Source organism: Coregonus clupeaformis, chromosome 16, assembly GCF_020615455.1.
Source record: "Coregonus clupeaformis isolate EN_2021a chromosome 16, ASM2061545v1, whole genome shotgun sequence".
Lineage (NCBI taxonomy): Eukaryota > Metazoa > Chordata > Actinopteri > Salmoniformes > Salmonidae > Coregonus > Coregonus clupeaformis.
The window spans coordinates 31,007,661-31,026,006 of NC_059207.1; the positions used below are offsets into that span (position 1 = coordinate 31,007,661).

General features: G+C 43.2%; 1 protein-coding gene across 3 annotated transcripts in view; it reads left to right on the forward strand.

The window, feature by feature from the left end:
* Positions 1 to 18,346, forward strand: part of LOC121584908 (coronin-1C-A) — a 60,444-nt gene that overhangs the window by 10,236 nt on the left and 31,862 nt on the right. The window lies entirely within an intron of this gene.

Genomic DNA, 18,346 nt, shown 5'->3' on the forward strand with positions numbered 1-18,346 from the left:
TCAACGTCAATGAGTTAGCTACCTAGCTGAGTTAGGTCACGTCTGCTAGCTAACTACCTTGTTTGACTCTAATAATTATGATATCCATTAGCTAGATAGCCACCATGCGGAATGAATGTCCAGTCCAGCAGCCAGTTGGGGTGGGGTATATTAGCCACGACAACGTCATAGTATCTGATGAACCAAACTAACCTGCGGTTCCAGTTAAAAAGAAGAGGATGAGGACGGTGATGTAATTTAGCCTCAAACTGAACGAAATGAGATAATATTTAGGTAACTAGCAAGTTAACTGGAAAGTTTTGATTCAGACAGTTGAGCTTCATTCATCGTGCAGCTCAATGTCAGCTGGGTGATGAGTTTGCAACAATTTTGAGCACAATCAAATCAGTTTGTCCACCGATATAATAATTCCCTGACAAAACATATTGTTCCCGCGGAAATCTCGATAATTTTTTAAAGAACATAGTTGCAATGATTGCACCACTACTTTTTATTTTAAAGAGTTCGAGCAATAGGCTAATACATTTTATTCTGACGGAGCTTTCTTGAGAAGACTTATTTTATGGCATGTTATGTCTGGAAAAATAATATTCTGTAATTATAATTTGTTTGGTGTAGTCAGTAGGACCAAGGGAGAATGAGTAATGTACCAGCGAGCCTAGTTGCAGCTGAATAATACTCAGCAAGAAGGAAGGGGGGTCAAGGCAGAGAGAGGGGTGTCGAGGCAAAGCAGAGCTGCGCTACCGACGCAGCTATGTTTCAAATATCGATTGGGTCAAATTACGTGGATAAAGATATATTTTAGTGAGACCATAAATACGTTATGCTTCCCCCTTTTTGTATCTGATCCCTCATAAACATTCCGCTATGGCTTGTCCTCTAGCCGTCGCGGGCGGAGGTGATGGGTCACCATGAATGGCCATGTATAATGCCAACCTACTTGTGTGACTTGGCTAGATGTATTGAACAACCATAGCTTTTATCAGCTTTTACACTTTTCAGGCTGTTAAAAAATAGCATTTTGACCTTTGACAACAAACCAATATGATTTGATTTTGGTTTTCAGACCAAAGTGATTTATCCATTAATTATTAGCCTTGATCCCCCTCCAGAACTATTTGCATAAAAGTGTGTTTGCATAAGCAGCTTGGGCGTTCCCTAACATTGGAGAGAGTGAGTGTGAGTCGTGGGTGCAGGACTGGTCATTGCTAGCTGTCAGTCAGACCTGAGGGGCACATGTTAACACCACGGTCATGTTTGCTCTGGATGTCAGGACACATCAACCTAGGGCTGGCTGGCTGGCCTCTCAGATCGCACCGCAGTTTCCTCAGAAGTCACTCCCCTGCCTTCTACGGCTCGGCTGGGAGAGGAAGTGTCAGAATGCAGAGGGAATTTAAGCGTGAGATGCAAGGAAGTGTTAGGCTACAGAGGATGCAGCAGGGAGAGAGGTGTGGTATTCACGCGCGCCTCCGCCATAATGCACAAGTGTCCCAAAGCTGAGGGAGTGAACATTATCGAGGGTACTAATTAGACCCTCCGATAGCCTCTTCCGCCAAGCCATCAAGGCTTCAGAGCGAAGTGCTATCCCAACACGCACGGCGATATGGTTGGAGTTTAAGCAATTTGATCAAAATAATGGAGAGGCGTGCCTAATTATATGCCACGTGCATTTATTTATGTCTGATTCGAGACTTGACACGTCTAACAGATGAAATACCTCGCCAATTAAATGTTAATGAGGTTTATATATTGTAAAACAGGGGGATTTGTTAATAAAAATGTCATGTTTGTTTTATTATTTAAAAGTGGAACATTAATTGCATCATTAAAGTCACGATGTGTCCCGAAGTTTATGGGCTTATTGATCCCCTCGCCACTCTCTGGAAGTAACCCTGTTGAGTTTCGTCAGCAACACGTGACAACGAAGGGCCTTCGGCGCGATTTGGTAGGGGCGAGGGGGTGGTTTGGGATTAACCGAGAGTGAGGTCGGAGACTGAGTTCTTGAACCCCCCTCTTCTCCAACCGCATTTGTATAAATGGATTCCAAGATGAAGGTCCTTAAGAAATTCACGAGAACACAACAAGAACATACACATTTTCAGGTAGCTTTTATGTATATTGGTAACTCAGAACGCATACCCCTGTTAACATGTCCTATATTCCTAAATTTGTGTCAGGTTCTCTCTGCAAGGTGCTATCTGAGTCCACATCATCAAGGTGAAGGGGTTATGACATGTCCTCCTGAGACTCCCCCTCTACAGGAAAATTAAATGCTGTAACTTTAAATAGGATTTAGATGACGATTTGGAGTACACATCAGCAACTGATTAAGCCTACAGCCCTACACATTACTTTTGGTGGTTTATTCAGCCAATTTTGTTCTGCCCTGTGGAGGTGTCAAATCATCATGCACCAGAGGTGGGACAAAGTCATTGTTATGCAAGTCACAAGTAAGTCTCAAGTCTTTGCCCTCGAGTCCCGAGTCAAGTCGAGTCAAAGATGAGGCAAGTCCCAAGTCGAGTCAAAAGTCAAAGCCATCAAGTCTCAAGTCGAGTCCAAAGTCCTACATTTTAGTTTCGAGTCATTTCAAGTCCTCTTAGCAAGCCTTTGCAAGTCATTACAAGTCCTCGTAGCAAGTCTTCTCGAGTCATAAGGCGCAAGTCCAAGTCAAGTCACGAGTCATTGATGTTAAAGTCCAAGTCGAGTTGCAAGTCTTTGTACATTTTGTCGAGTCGAGTCTGAAGTCATCAAATTCATGACTCGAGTCTGACTCGAGTCCAAGTCACATGACTCGAGTCCACACCTCTGTCATGCACACCTGCTCTGTGCTCAGAGTTCTTGCTGGTTGTTCATTTGTAGAGTAACCCAATATTTATTTTATTCAGACATTTTCTAAATCAAATGGGCATGTTTTTCCCCAAAAAATGTTTTAACACTTCAAATAAACAGACCAGGCAACTTGTAAAAAACATTTCTGAAAATAAAACAGGTGGTGGTCTAATCAGGGATTTAAAGTACAAATATTATTATAAAGACATAGGGTTTGTTTTGATTTTGACTTTCAGAGATTTCGTATACAACGTTACCCGTTTTATACTAACCCAATATTTAAAGATGGGATTATCGCACCCAACACCATTAATGATTCACGGTCATGATGCACTATGACAAACCATTTTTATAACTCCTAACCCTCACACAGGCATAAGTCAAATGAATTGTATGATTAAAAATGTACCCCATCCAGTGATTAACAGCATAGCCAGCAGGAGTGCTTAAAATAGGATGGTGCCAGTCTCTTTGTTTGACAGTTAGACACTTGGACGTTGGTCCTGTAAACAAGACCCATCATGGAAAGGTGTTGGCGTCTTGCCAATAGTATCCACCTCCTCTTTTGTGTGCTGCCAAGTTTAATGCTGTGTTTAGATGGTATGAGGTAGACGGCAAGCCGGATGTCATTGTTTTCAATGAGAGCACGCGGTGAATGCCGTCAGCCGCCACCTTAGATGGGATTTGCCGCCAGTTCAAATATTTCAATTTTTGCCGTCTGCCATAGCGTTGTTTTCTACCGGATATTGATTTGCACGGTTTGTTTACTGAAATCACCATAGCAACGCATATGGTTGGGCTGGCTTGCTTTTGCCGTCACCCTCTTTCTTGCTTTCTTGTCCGGCTATACCAACTGGTATGACTGTTTTTGCGTCCCTCGTCCAAACGCAGCATAATGGTATTTTGGCCAGGTGCATTTCCTTTGGCCCTCTTCTCTGTGTGCTGCCTAACCTACTCTGTGAGATTTGTAACGCTAAACTCGGAAGTTCCAGCAGTTACAAACCAACGCGATTTTTCCCCTCATATTTTCCCACCCACTGCTCACAACATCTGGTGAAATGGGCCATTGATTGCTGGAGGACGGCTCAGCGTGGGAGGACCTGACGATATGTCAGAACCAGGGTGAGATTTTGTGAAAGACCGACAGGACTGCACAGGCCTAGTTGAACTTGAGGGTGATGGCATGTGATGTGTGTCTGTCTGTACAGTGCCTTCAGAAAGTATTCAAACTCCTTGACGTTTTCCACATTTTGTTGTTACAGCCTGAATTTAAAATGGATTAAATTGAGATGTTTTGTCACTGGCCTACACACAATACCCCATAATGTACAAGTGTAATTATGTTTTTAGAATTTTTTACAATTTAAAATGAAAATTGTGTTAATAAGTATTCAATCCCTAAATAAGTTCAGGATAAAAAAATGTGCCTAACAAGTCAAAATAAGTTGAATGGACTCGCTCTGTGTTTAACATGATTTTTGAACCGCTACCTCATCTCTGTACCCCACACATACAATTATCTGTAAGGTCCCTCAGTTGAGCAGTGAATTTCAAACACAGATTCAACCACAAAGACCAGGGAGGTTTTTGAATACCTCGCAAAGAAGGGCACCTACTGGTATATGGGTAAAAATAAAAGCAGACATTGAATAGCCCTTTGAGCATGGTGAAGTTAATAATTACACTTTGGATGGTGTATCAATACACCCAGTCACTACAAAGATACAGGCGTCCTTCCTAACTCAGTTGCCGGAGAGGAAGGAAACCGCTCAAGGGGTTTCACCATGAGGCCAATGGTGATTTTTAAAACAGCTACATTGTATAATGGCTGTGATAGGAGAAAACTGAGGATGAATCAACAACATTGTAGTTACTCCAAAGAAATCAACTATGCCCTGAATACAAAGCGTTATGTTTGGGGCAAATCCAACACAACACATCACTGAGTACCACTCTTCATATTTTCAAGCATGGTGGTGGCTGCATCATGTTATGGGTATGCTTGTCATCACCAAGGGAGTAAAAAATAATAATAATACCAACTACTACTGAATAGAGCTAAGCACAGGCAAAACCTGGTTCAGTCTGCTTTCCAACAGACACTGGGAGACATTCACCTTTCAGCAGGACAATAACTTAACTCAAGAAAATGGCTGTCTAGCAATGATCAACAACCAACTTGACAGAGCTTGAATAATTTAAAAAAGAATAATGTGCAAATATTGTACAATCCAGGTGTGCAAAGTTCTTAGACTTACCCAGAAAGACTCACAGCTGTAATTGCTGCCAAAGATGATTCTAACATGGTTGAATATAAAAAAAAAAATGTTAGAATTATTCTTCCACTTTGACATATATAGTATTTTGTGTAGATTGTTGACAAATTACAATTAAAACCATTTTAATCCCACCTTGTAACACGTGGAAAAAGTCAAGGGGTGTGAATACTTTCTGAAGCCACTGTAGATGTAACTTATTTGGGATGTGGCCAGGATCATGCACTGATTTGATGAGCACACAATTCAGCATGATTTCTGTGGTGTATTCTTCTGATCAAAATAATTATTGTTTCATCACAACTATCGCCCACACTTTTTTTGTTTTGACCTTCTCATTTAGTGGGGTTCATTGTCTTGACGGATGTTTCACAACAGAACCTTGCACCTTAAAATCCTGTGCAGTGTGATTGGAAACACTTAGCCTAGGCAGTCTATCTAAAGCATGTCCTGATTTTAAGTAGCTTTATATGATTGGTGGAGTGGGCTCTCAAGTCTTGGAATTAAGTTGGATAAGTACACGCTTAGACGAAGGCCCTCTTGAGACATTTTACATCTTTCATTGTTATAGTGTAGTCTAGACCCTAGTAAGATCCTGTATCAGATCCTGACGTTCCAGTTTAAAAACAAGGTGAAATGGCGAATGCTGCCTCGTCCTTACTTGACATTTGATGTGCCATTTGAATGTTGTTTGAAATTTCTGGTCTGGTTTGTCCAAGCCTACCTAGGTAGGGAAATGAGTGGATCAGTTCCAGTCTATTGTATTTTTGCACCGGCTCTGTCTGTATGTTGCACGATACAGGATTCTTGGCCCTTGAGCTCATAGTCCTTCTCGTGTAAAGCCCATGTCCTCCCAGTCCAAAGTTTGTAAAATAATGCAACATTCCATTGAACTGAGCTGCTGATATTGTGCCCGCATGGTATTTTACAACGAGCAGAGCATAGACCACATGGTCACCCAGGAGTAGAGAGGGGTGAAAAAACAGCACCTTATCTCATTTTAAGAAAAGCGGTGGAATATAGCTGGAATTTGATGAGTGGTTCACTGTGACCTTGGTTACAGGAAAGGGATTTAATGTTAGGTGGTGTCTTTCCATGCATTCTGGGTGGCAAAAGGCAAAGTCTGCCAGTGCATGGAGTGCATTGAGGTGATGGTACAGAAAGAAAAGCCTTGGGACAACATGGATGGCAGACTGTGGGAAAAGAGGGGCCTCCACTCCAGTGTGGTTGTTTGTGTTGATGGCTATGTGGTTAATTGGTGTTAAGTTATTTAAGTAGGGCTACTTAATGTGCACTCACTGAAAAACAGATGGCAAACATACCATACAGCATGTTGTGTAGTTATGCATTTCATCATCAAATAGGTTATTTAACCCATTTGAAAATAACTTTTTTATTCATGTTGTGAAATTGCTTTCCTTGATGTCATAGCTGTTGAGCTCATCCTGTCAGTTGAGGAAGCGAGGCCTATTATCTGTCAACAAAAGAAGCTCTCTCTGCTCAACTTTGTAAATCGCTAGTATCCCCTGGGCAAATAGCTTTCAAGTTACAATTTACGAAATTACCAAATGGAACATCTTTCATAACTTGTAAAGAACACACACACACACACAAGTGCTGGTTAAATTCTGACGTGTCTGGTGTTTGAAAAACATGGTCATTGCTCATTTTATTCATCTGTTGCTCTGTGCAATTTTATTGGCCACTTTTGGCAAGTTTCTCTTGATGTGTTGTGAAATGTGAATATAGCCTAGTGATTGAACAGATTCAAATTTGCTGCTGTGTGTATTGAAGTGGTGCCATCATATTTTATACTTTTCTAATTCTGATCTCTTTCCTTGGTTGACTTTACCCCTCCCCTTCTTCACATAGGGCCTGTGTGTGTGTTGTTGGGATTTCCTGGTCAAATCTTGCTGGGATCCCTGCAGTGAGCTATGAAATTGAGTGCTTGATAACATCAGCACCTGTCTGGTTCCCTAGTAACCACTCTGTAGTGAGGGTATGGTGAAAGAAAATAGTGAATTCTATTTGGATTTACATTGTTCACCTTGGCTTTGGTTGACCTGCTGCCAATACTCCATGTACTGTACCATGTACTTTAAAGGCCCTTCCCTTATATTATCAGTGGCTTTCACAGGGAGAGAGGGAGAGACATGATGGGACTTTAAATGTGAGAGGATGCTGACCTGATCTGTCAGTGTGGTTGGGGGGATTGGGATCAAACAGGATACGGCCCTTCCTCCTCATTTCCCTGTCTGTGTACAATTTCCATTTACTCAGGATTCAGATTGATAAGTAAGCTAACCTTTCCCCCAGATTGATACTCTGTCTATTTCCTTGTTTGTATTGTTGTGGCACATTGTCAGGGTGGCATATTGTCATTAGTGTGGCAGGCTTCTTATTGACAAACCAGTTTTGGCACTGTTAACCATAGACAAAATGAGGTGACCATGCTGTTAGAACAGGGTTTTCTTCTGCATCAAAATGGGGCTTAGGTGGTGGGTGTGATCACTCCTGTTATAGGCCCTCCTGTTCGCCGCAGTGACAAAATGTAGCAGTTTTGAAGCTAATTTCCTGCAAGTCTACACATTTTGCCAAGGCTTATGCTATCTGAGTGACTCAAACATAAAAAAATCAATAGGAATTTTCAATTCTCCTTGTGTAGCTTTTATTTGAGTGATTTGTTAGTTCTCAAAGGTGATCTTATTTAAAAATAAATATGTCCATTATCTTTTCTACATACTTTGTCTGGTTTTAGTCTTAACTTTAAATGGAACCTTTTTCCATCCCAAATTTTTGTTTTACTTTTCGGACCAATACTTTCTATGCAGAAAAAACCTGTAGTAGTAGGCCTAATTGTGATGCATGAATATAACCATGTATGGTGTTAGATTGTGTCTGAGCTGAAAGGGAAATATAAGGCATTCTCTCCGGTCAACTACAAGCTCTCGCGTTCCTCTTTTTCACTCTCGTCACCTCTTTTCAGTAACTGCTTCCCAGCCTTATGTCAGAACGTAACAATGTGCCTTGATTTAATAGAAGGCAGCAGTCCCTACTCCCTAGCACTCCACTTTGACTGTTTGGTAGAGGGGAGAGGAGACCTCTAAACCTCTGTGCTCTCAAGGAAAGGGGGAATAGGCTGAATTCTTCAGTTATCACTGATTTTACTTCACATGCTGTGCTCAGTCAAATCAAATTTTATTGGGCACATACACATATTTAGCAGATGTTATTGCGGGTGTAGCGAAATGATTGTGTTCCTACCTCCAACAGGGCAGTAGTATCTAAAAATGCAGGTTATTTTTCTTTTTTGGCTGTATGTAATAACCCCCCCCTTCTAGAAACTAGAAGCAGAGCTTCCATGTCTGTCAGCGCCATCTTGCCAGTTTTCTCTGTCTGCATTCTTTTTACTGGTGCATAAGGCACTGTGCGGCACTGGCACAGGACAGGAGAGGAGGCCTGCATGGCCAGCTTAGAGATAAGTGTGAAGATCTTACAGTTGTCTGATATCTGTAAGGAAATAACTGGAAACAGATAAAAAATCAGGTGTGTTCTGGCATGTAACCCTTTCAGTTCAGTTTACCACTTGGAAAGAGCTGTTTGACATTTAAAGCTGCAATATGTAACTTTTTGGGCGACCTGACAAAATGTACATAAAAATGTGAGTTATAGATCTGTCATTCAAATTTGAAAGCAAGTTTAAGAAGCGGTAGATCTGTTCCATGTGCGCTATTTCTATTCTTCCCGTTCTTAAGTTCCGTTTTTTGTGTCTTATACTTTCGGTTTTATACACCAGCTTCAAACTGTTGAAAATACAATATCTTAGGTCATGGAAAATATATTTCACAGCGGTTTAGATGGTACAATGATTCTCTACACAATGACTGCTTGTTTTGTCACATAAACTGAAATTAGGCGAACTATTAGAATTTTAGCAACCAGGAAATTGTGATTTTCTGCAAATTGCACCTTTTAACTGAAATCAATACAGGTTATCCCTCAAACTGTCAGAAGTGTGTGTGTGTGTGTGGGGAGTAGTGGTATGCAGAGAAGAATGCAAAAATCCAAGTCACACTGGTTCCATTTCCTGCTAGTCATTTCCTCAGGCTGAGGGTCTTGGCCTATCAGTGGCAGCCAAGCCATGGTGTGATCCTTGGTGGTCCTCCTTTCTGTCTTTCAACATCAGTCTCAGCCCTGCTGGGCGTCAAGGAGACGGGCAGGTCGACCCCTCCTCTGTGATCTGACTGGCCCGTCCTACAGGCCAGTCTGCTTGGATTATGGCAGTGGCCAGTGAACCACATGACCCAGGAGACAGTAGAGGGAATGACAGGGCACCCTCAGGAACAGTCTGACACATGGCTGAGACTCTCAGATTGGTAACCTCCTTCTGTTGCCACACTGGTGGTGCTACTAGGGAGATGAGGCCCTGACTCTGGCTGGCTCTAGCCACTAGTTAGCTTGATCCAGCTAGGAGCTGATCCGTCATCATTATTGTGGAATAATTATAATGTTAAGGCAAGATTTTAATGGAGAAAGCTGATCCGAGAGCAGCGCTGTCTTTTTCAATCCTATCAGTATCGACACATACTCCAACGACGCACTTAGCGAACGTTCTGTCCGCGTGGTATTTTGGGAAACGCGTTACATCTTCGGCCTTTGTAGGAACGATGCATCGTTAAACACTCGTAAGCCTAAGTTCCATCGCTATCGGAGAACCCGGCCCTGGCTAACATTTTTATAGGGATACTTCAGGATTTTGGCAATGAGGCTCTTTGTCTACTTCCCCAGAGTGGAGCAGGAAGTATGTGATATCGTCCTGTAGAGGATAGGATAGCCAGGCTACGACGCTCGGTCATGCAAGACTGACTGACAGAGCTCTGTTATACACCTCCCTCCCCCACTCACTCAGCTATCACTGTCACATACCACAGTTGTAAAAACCCACCTGCCTGTCTTCCTGTAAACTTCTCATATTTATTGCCTTTGAACCGTACTGTATGTTTCGTATGTGGCCTCACTAGCTGAACATTTAAAAATGAACATTATTAAAACGTTCCCTGTCTTTTTATTGTTTGAAGAAAAGTGATATCTGTGTGTAGCCTAATTCATGGCATGAAATTGGGCATTCTGCTCAATGTGATATAATACCTGTTCAACAGAACTGATCAGACAGCAGTTTGCCTTCAAATACTACTCATGGACATAAGGTTTAATTCCCTGTGCTGTTTGTCTATGGCTACATAAATGCATTACGTTTTTAAACATTCCCTGGCTGGTATTTTACTGATGTTGCTAAGCAGCGTCTCAGTGTTTGTAAACATGGCCTGGAGACCTTGCTGCGGCTTGGCAGGGCCATCCAGTTTCAACTAAGTCTCAACTATAGGGGATGGCTGACTCACGAATTAGGCTAAAGCAGTCCACTGGTGCATTTGGCCAAACAGATCCAGCCTGTCAAGCACATCCTTACTGAGCTGAGGAGAAAACGCTTCTCCACCCTCGCTCTCTGTCAGATGACCCAGCCTTACCTAGCTCGCAGCAGATCTGCCAACTGCCAATATCTACAGCTATGACCCTGCATTGACCCCTGATGCAGGGGCCGTAACACATAGCAGAATGTCCCAGCATGCATTGCTTCTGGCCAGGGATGGAGATTGTGGTCATTATGCATTCCGGTCAGGCAGACCAGTGTGGAGACCAAACTGGAGCAGCAGGATGTTTGTCTGACTATGAGGGGGGTCCATGGTTAATTGGGTGGGACCGACAGGGCCTGTGATGAGCAGGTCAGGCCAGGAGGGTGTCTGGCTGGGGCTTGGGCTGACGGCTGGAGCTGGGGCTGCTCTGCTGGTGGAGGTCCTGCCACTGCAGGAACAAAATGCTCATTATCAATGAATCGTTTCATCCTACTCATCCATCTGTGTATGATGTGTAGTAGACCTGGAAAGTGTTGTCTGTTAGAAGCAGATGAATCACTGCAGAATGAGAGGAACCCTTTTTGACTTTATTTATTTAACCGTACTTCAGTCGTAATGGAACGGGTATCAAATGTACCCACTCAGCATTTATGCATTCTAACAAGAGACTGATTTGATTAGCTTACTGTGATAATTAGCCATGGTCCCTCCCTCACACACTCAACCGCTCGTCCAACCAGGCTCCACTCTGCTCTGACTGAGCCAGGACCCTGGTGTGCTCTGCTGTTCACAATGGGCTACCAGTCAATGATTGCCTCCCCATTCTAGAGTTGGCTTCCTCCAGCCAAGGGACCATATGGTGCCATCAGACCTGGTAGGGAGAGACTGGCTTTAATTGAACACTTGGAGTGGCCCTAAATTAGTCTGTCATACACTTTAGTTCCTTCCCATTAAACATGGAAGCCACGGTTTGTTCCTGACTAAAGCTGTTTTGTGCATCATTTCTACCACACTGACATCTTGGCACCATAGAGCACTAAAATGTCTGGCGTCTACATGTCTTCCTGTATCATACCATTTTAAGATAGTGTTATTTCTGGAGTTGGCGTGTATGATCTGCATTGGATCACAAGCTGTCCGTATGGAATCTACAGGTTCAGGCAGCTTGATGGAAACTCATACAGGTTGTTGCAATGTTCTGTACTGAGCTGCTGTAAGCCAGCTGTTTCCACTCTGTGTTCCCCCAGCCTTGGATAATGAGGACATACAAGACTGGGGTCACATTTCAGGGGTGCGTGCTTAGTCCCCTCCTGTACTCCCTGTTCACCCACGACTGCGTGGCCAAACACAACTCCAACACCATCATGAAGTTTGCTGACGACACAACAGTGGTAGGCCTGATCACCGACAACGATGAGACAGCTTATAGGTAGGAGGTCAGAGACCTGGCAGTGTGGTGCCAGGACAACAACCTCTCCACTTTTGGCTCCTGGGCGCTACTTTTAGAACTACTGGCTAAAACGTATACAAAAGTATCAGAATGTCTTTAACCTACTATTCCCTACAAGGGTGGCCTCGGCTGAGCCTTAAGCATGAGAACAGAGGTGATGAAGGGGTCAACAGGAGAAGGTGCCTCTGTTTGGGTTGGTTATGACTCTGTGGACTAGGCATTGGACAAGGGCCTCCCAGAGGAAATGGTGGTTGACTTGTGAATGTATACCCCATTGGTTGCCCTACTGCCAAGGTTCTTCCCTCCTTTAGCTCCAGCATGGGGGGGCATACATGGGCTGTGTGCCTGAATGCCTGTAGCATGTTGAGGAGGCTCGTGATGAGAGGTTAAGTCTAGCCTAACCTACACAAGGATCTAGGCTCGTATTCCACAAGGGTTATTATCAGTAGAGTAGTGTTGCATATCTGCCTGTGTCACTGTGCCACACCCGTCCACAGAAAGAACTTCCTGCCTGACTGACACACCACCACCACCACATGCCCTTCTTTGTCAGTGAATTAGGATGGGAATGGGTAGTAAAGTGTGTGTGAATAGTAGATAGCCTAGTGCTGCCAGGCAGTCTTGCATCATATCATCAGAGCTAGACTACACAGATCATCTGAAGTTCAGGGAGGTCAGTTAAGTGAGACTTCCTCCTAAGGCTATTAAACTAAAACTACAAAGATGTAGATGCTGCAGATGTCCCGGAGACGTGATGTGGCTCTATCATGTAGGACCAAGTTTCTCCTCCCTTACCTGGTTGCCTCAGCAACACTTTATTTGATATTTTGAAGTAAGTCAGTGTGTAGTTGCCAAATCAGATGTAGAGGTGATTTAAATTGACGAATGTCAACGATGGATTAATCTAGTCAGCAACCAAGAGACCAGACCCACACATTACATTTTAGTCATTTAGCAGACGCTCTTATCCAGAGCGACTTACAGTTAGTGAGTGCGTACATTTTCATACTGGCCCCCCGTGGGAATCGAACCCACAACCCTGGCGTTGCAAGCGCCATGCTCTACCAACTGAGCTACACAGGGCCACACTACAGTATCACACCTGTCTGAACGCAGTGGTTTATGTTTTGTCTTTGCAGTCAATGATGGAATGATTGCAGCGTTCACTTTTCTATCACAAGAGGAACTGTAGGCCTAGTTGAAGATAAACTAAGACAAAGTGGCCCACTTACTTTTGTCTTGTAATAAGTTATCCTCCCACTTTTGGAGGCTACTGCTTATTGGTAGCTCAGATGTGTGACTTCACTTGTAGCTGTTGAAAAGGTATGTTTTCCGAAAGGTCCCTCATCTGCTAACAGATTTCATTACTGGGTGAGAATTTCAGCTGAACCAGCTACAAAGTCCCTGGCTGTATCTAATTTGAATTGGACAGGTCTTATTTTTGTTGGGAAAAGCTTTGGTAGGTTTTTCCAGTGGATGAAAGATGGTTCTTGTATTTCTAAGTTGTTTGATAGTTGGCACAATGCAAGATGAAACAAATGAAATGTGATGAGAGGTGTAAGCCTTGTGTGGAATGTTATGTCAAACATGTTCATATGCTAGGGCAAGGCAGGGCTTAAAGAAATATCTCGCTCTCTCTGCTAAATGTAAGGCTTCAACCATAAGACCCACTAATAATTTAATTATTTTATCAAAGTAGTTTTTAACCTGCTTTTTTTTTTTTATAATCACTGATCTGGCTTTCAAGTCTGTATGAAAATGCCCTTTTTGTTACAAATGTAACCTGAAACATGCACATCCACTAATAATGACCAACTTCTGGTAGCAGGCATTATAGAAAATTAACACTGGTCTCATAAACAATCTTTCAAGCACAAGCCCACTGCTAGTGAGTAGCCAGCTAATCTTCATATTTAAAGTCTAGCCAACTTGGATCTATTTGCTTACTAACAAGGTAGAACAGTTGAACTGTTATGTATACATCCTCCAGTCCTTCTCCAACTGTTTGAACAACATATCTGTTCACTTTGTTTAATGTTGAAATCAGTTGGCCTACCTGGATAAAAATATGCTTTTCTCTGAATTAGAACGTTGCCAATTCCTTATACAAATGCTTATTTTATGCTCAGTGCACATTTACACTGAACAAAAATAAACGCAACAATCAACAATTCTGAAGATTTTACTGAGTAACAGTTCATATAAGGAATTCAGTCAATAGAATTGATGGATTTCACATGACTGGCCAGGGGTGCAGCCATGTGTGGGCCTGGGAGGGCATAGGCCTACCCACTTGGGAGCCAGGCCCATCCACTGGGGAGCCAGGCCCAGCCAATCAGAATGAGTTTTTCCCCACAAAAGGGCCTTATTACAGACATAAATTCTCCTCATCACACCCTTTTTGTGCCTATGGAAAATTTCTGGAATCTTTTATTTGAGCTCATGAAACATGGGACCAACACTTTACATGTTGTGTTTATATTTTGGTTCAGTGTATATATAGAACAGACTAGACAGCTAGGCATATGTCTGTGGCTAAAATGCTGCCAGTGGTACGGCAATTAGTGATGGGAATTCAGAGTCTTCTGTGAGCTTGTCATTTGGCTTCGTTCACCTAAAAGAGCCGGCTCATTTGGCTCCCAAATGACTCCTCGTTTAAAAATGCTTAAAATCAATCTAGAACCAAGGAAATGAAATGTGTTCATCTCCAACGTAAAGACCCAAAAGTAGTCTACCATTATATCAGATCGTGAAATGCGCATTCAAAAACATTTTTATCTGGATCAATTACTAGATCACCTGCAAAAAAAAGTTTTTGACGCACTGCAAAAATGAGGGTGGACCAGAATGACGCACTCTCCCCACTATTGGTTTCTGCAATGAGGATTCACCCTCTTTTAGATAATTAGTTTGTAATTTATCTGCAGGTAATTGTTTTGATCTCAAAAAACACTAGCTGTATGTAAATCAGGGAGGCAAATTAACATCTCTTTCACCGATGTGATTCGGTTCCCAACGTTCACCAAAAAGATCAGTGCAAAAAGAGCTGTTCGTTCGCGGACAACCCTAATTACCTAATTTCTACCAGTATGTCACATGTGCAACCAGAGAAAAAAAACAACTAGACCACCTTTACTCCACACACACAGAGACGTGTGCAAAGCTCTCCCTCGCCATTTGGCAAATCTGACCATAATTCTATCCTCCTGATTCCTGCTTTCAAGCAAAAACTAAAGCAGGGAGTATCAGTGACTCGCTCAATACGGAAGTGGTCAGATGACGTTGGTGCTAAGATACAAGACTGTTTTGCTAGCACAGACTGGAATATGTTCCGGGATTCATCCGATGGCATTGAGGAATATACCACATCAGTCACCGGCTTCATCAATAAGTGCATCGATGACGTCGTCCCCACAGTGACCGTACGTACATATCCCAACCAGAAGCAATGGATTACAGGCAACATCCGCACTGAGCTAAAGGATAGAGCTGCCGCTTTCAAGGAGCGGGACACTAATCCGGACGCTTATAAGAAATCCCGCTATGCCCTCTGACAAACCATCAAACAGGCAAAGCATCAATACAGGACTAAGATTGAAACTGGCTCTGACACTCGTTGGATGTGGCAGGGCTTGCAAACTATTACGGATTACAAAGGGAAGCCTAGCCGCTAGCTGCCCAGTGACACGAGCCTACCAGACGAGCTAAATGACTTCTATGCACGCTTTGAGGCAAGCAACACTGAAACATGAATGAGAGCACCAGCTGTTCCGGACAACTGTGTGATCACACTCTCCGTAGCCGATGTGAGTAAAACCTTTTTAAACAGGTCAACATTCACAAGGCCACAGGGCTAGACAGATTACTAGGACGCGTACATTTTCAACCTGTCCCTGACTGAGTCTAATGCCTACATGTTTCAAGCAGACCATCATAGTCCTGCCATCAAGGTAACCTGCCTAAATGACTACCGACCCGTAGCACTCACGTCTGTAGCCATGATGTGCTTTGAAAGGCTGGTCATGGCTCACATCAACACCATCATCCCAGAACCCCTACACCCTCTCCAATTCGCGTACCGCCCCAACAGATCCACAGATGATGGAATCTCTATTGCACTCCACACTACCTTTTCACCCCTGGACAAAAGGAACACCTACGTGAGAATGCTATTCATTGACTACAGCTCAGCGTTCAACACTATAGTGCCCTTAAAGCTCATCACTAAGCTAAGGACCCTGGGACTAAACACCTCCCTCTGCAACTAGATCCTAGACTTCCTGACGGGCCGCCCTCAGGTGGTAAGGGTAGGCAACAACACATCTGCCACGCTGATCCTCAACACTGGGGCCCCTCTGGTGCGTGCTTAGTCCCCTCCTGTTCACCCTAGACTGCGTGGCCAAGCACAACTCCAACACCATCAATCAGACACAACAGTGGTAGGCCTGATCACTGACAACGATGAGACCGCCTATAGGGAGGAGGTCAGAGACCTGGCACTGTGGTGCCAGGACAACAACCTCTCCCTCAGCGTGATCAAGACAAAGGAGCTGATCATGGACTACAGGAAAAGGAGGGCCGAGCAAGCCCCCATTCACATCGATGGGGCTGTAGTGGAGCGGGTCGAGAGCTTCAAGTTCCTTGGTGTCTACATCACCAACAAACTATCATGGTCCAAACACACCAAGACAGTCGTGAAGAGGGCACGACAATGCCTATTCCCCTCAGGAGACTGAAAATATTTGGCATGGATCCTCAGATCCTCAAAGTTCTACAGCTGCACCATCGAGAACGTCCTGACCGGTTGCATCACGGCCTGGTATGGCAACTGCTCGGCATCCGACTGCAAGGCCCTACAGAGGGTGGTGCGTACGGCCCAGTACATCACTGGGGCCAAGCTTCCTGCCATCCAGGACCTCTATGCCAGGCGGTGTCAGAGGAAGGCCCTAAAAAGTTTCAGTCTCCAGCCACCCTAGTCATAGACTGTTCTCTCTGCTACCACACGGCAAGTGGTACCGGAGCACCAAGTCTAGGTGCAAAAGGCTCATTAACAGCTTCTACCCCTAAGCCATAAAACTGCTGAACAGTTAATCAAATGGCTACCCGGACTATTTGCATTGACCCCCTTTTTTTACTCTGCTGCTACTCGCTTTTTATCTATGCATGGTCACTTTACCTACTTTACTGTACATATAACCTCAATTAACTTGACTGATCCGTACCCCTCACATTGACTCTGTACTGGTACCACCTGTGTATTGCCTTGTTATTGTTATTTTGTGTAACTTTTTTAAAAACGTTGGTTTATTTAGGAAATATTTTCTCACTCCGCACTGTTCGTTAAGGGCTTGTAAGTAAGCATTTCACGGTAAGGTCTACACCTGTTGTATTCGGCGCGTGTGCCAAAATTTGATTTGATTACTAACCGCAATACTGCTCGCGACAAACTGAGTATTCATTTTCCACAATCATGTTCATTGATACTCCCGACTTCGTAGGGTCGGTCAATCAATCAAATGTATTTATAAAGCCCTTTTTACATTAGCAGATGTCACAAAGTGCTATACAGAAACCCAGCCTAAAACCCCAAACAGCAAGCAATGCAGATGTAGAAGCACGGTCTGCTCTCTTCTAAATTTTGGGAGTTGAAACATAGAAATGGTATCGTTGCAAAGGTTAAGTTCTCCTCTATTACAGTAAAATTATGTCTTAATGTGTTTGTGTCCATACGACCGATTTTATGTTGACTCAAATGCAAATAGCGAGTTGAAACTGCTTGTCAGTGTGGAAAAAGCGAGCTTTCGTCTCTTTGTTGTTGAGTGGCAGGGGGAGGGGCTTGGTGTGTGTCTGGTCTCCTGGTTGCTGACTTGATTAATCCATTGTCATTCATCAGTTTAAATCACATCTACCTTTTTAGCTAAGTTGTTTGATAGTTGGCGCAATGCAATATGAAACGTAAACAAATGAAATGTGATGAGAGATGTAAGCCTTATGTGGAATGTTATGTCAAACATGTTCATGTACTAGGCTAGGGCAAGGCAGGGCTTAAAGAAATATCCACATATAGATACAGTGCTGTTGAAAAAGTATTTGCATAATTTTATGCTGAATGTTATCAGATCTTCATCCAAAACCTAATATTAGATAAAGGGAACCTGATTTTACAAAAAAATAAAATAAAATGGATACTTATTTTATTCAACAAAGTTATCGAACACCCAATTCCCCTGTGTGCAAAAGTAATTGCCCCCTTACACTCTAACTGGTTGTGCCACCTTTAGCTGCAATGACTGCAACCAAATGCTTCCTGTAGTTGTTGATCAGTCTCTCACATCGCTGTGGAGGAATTTTGGCTGACTCTTGAATGCTGAACTGCGTTA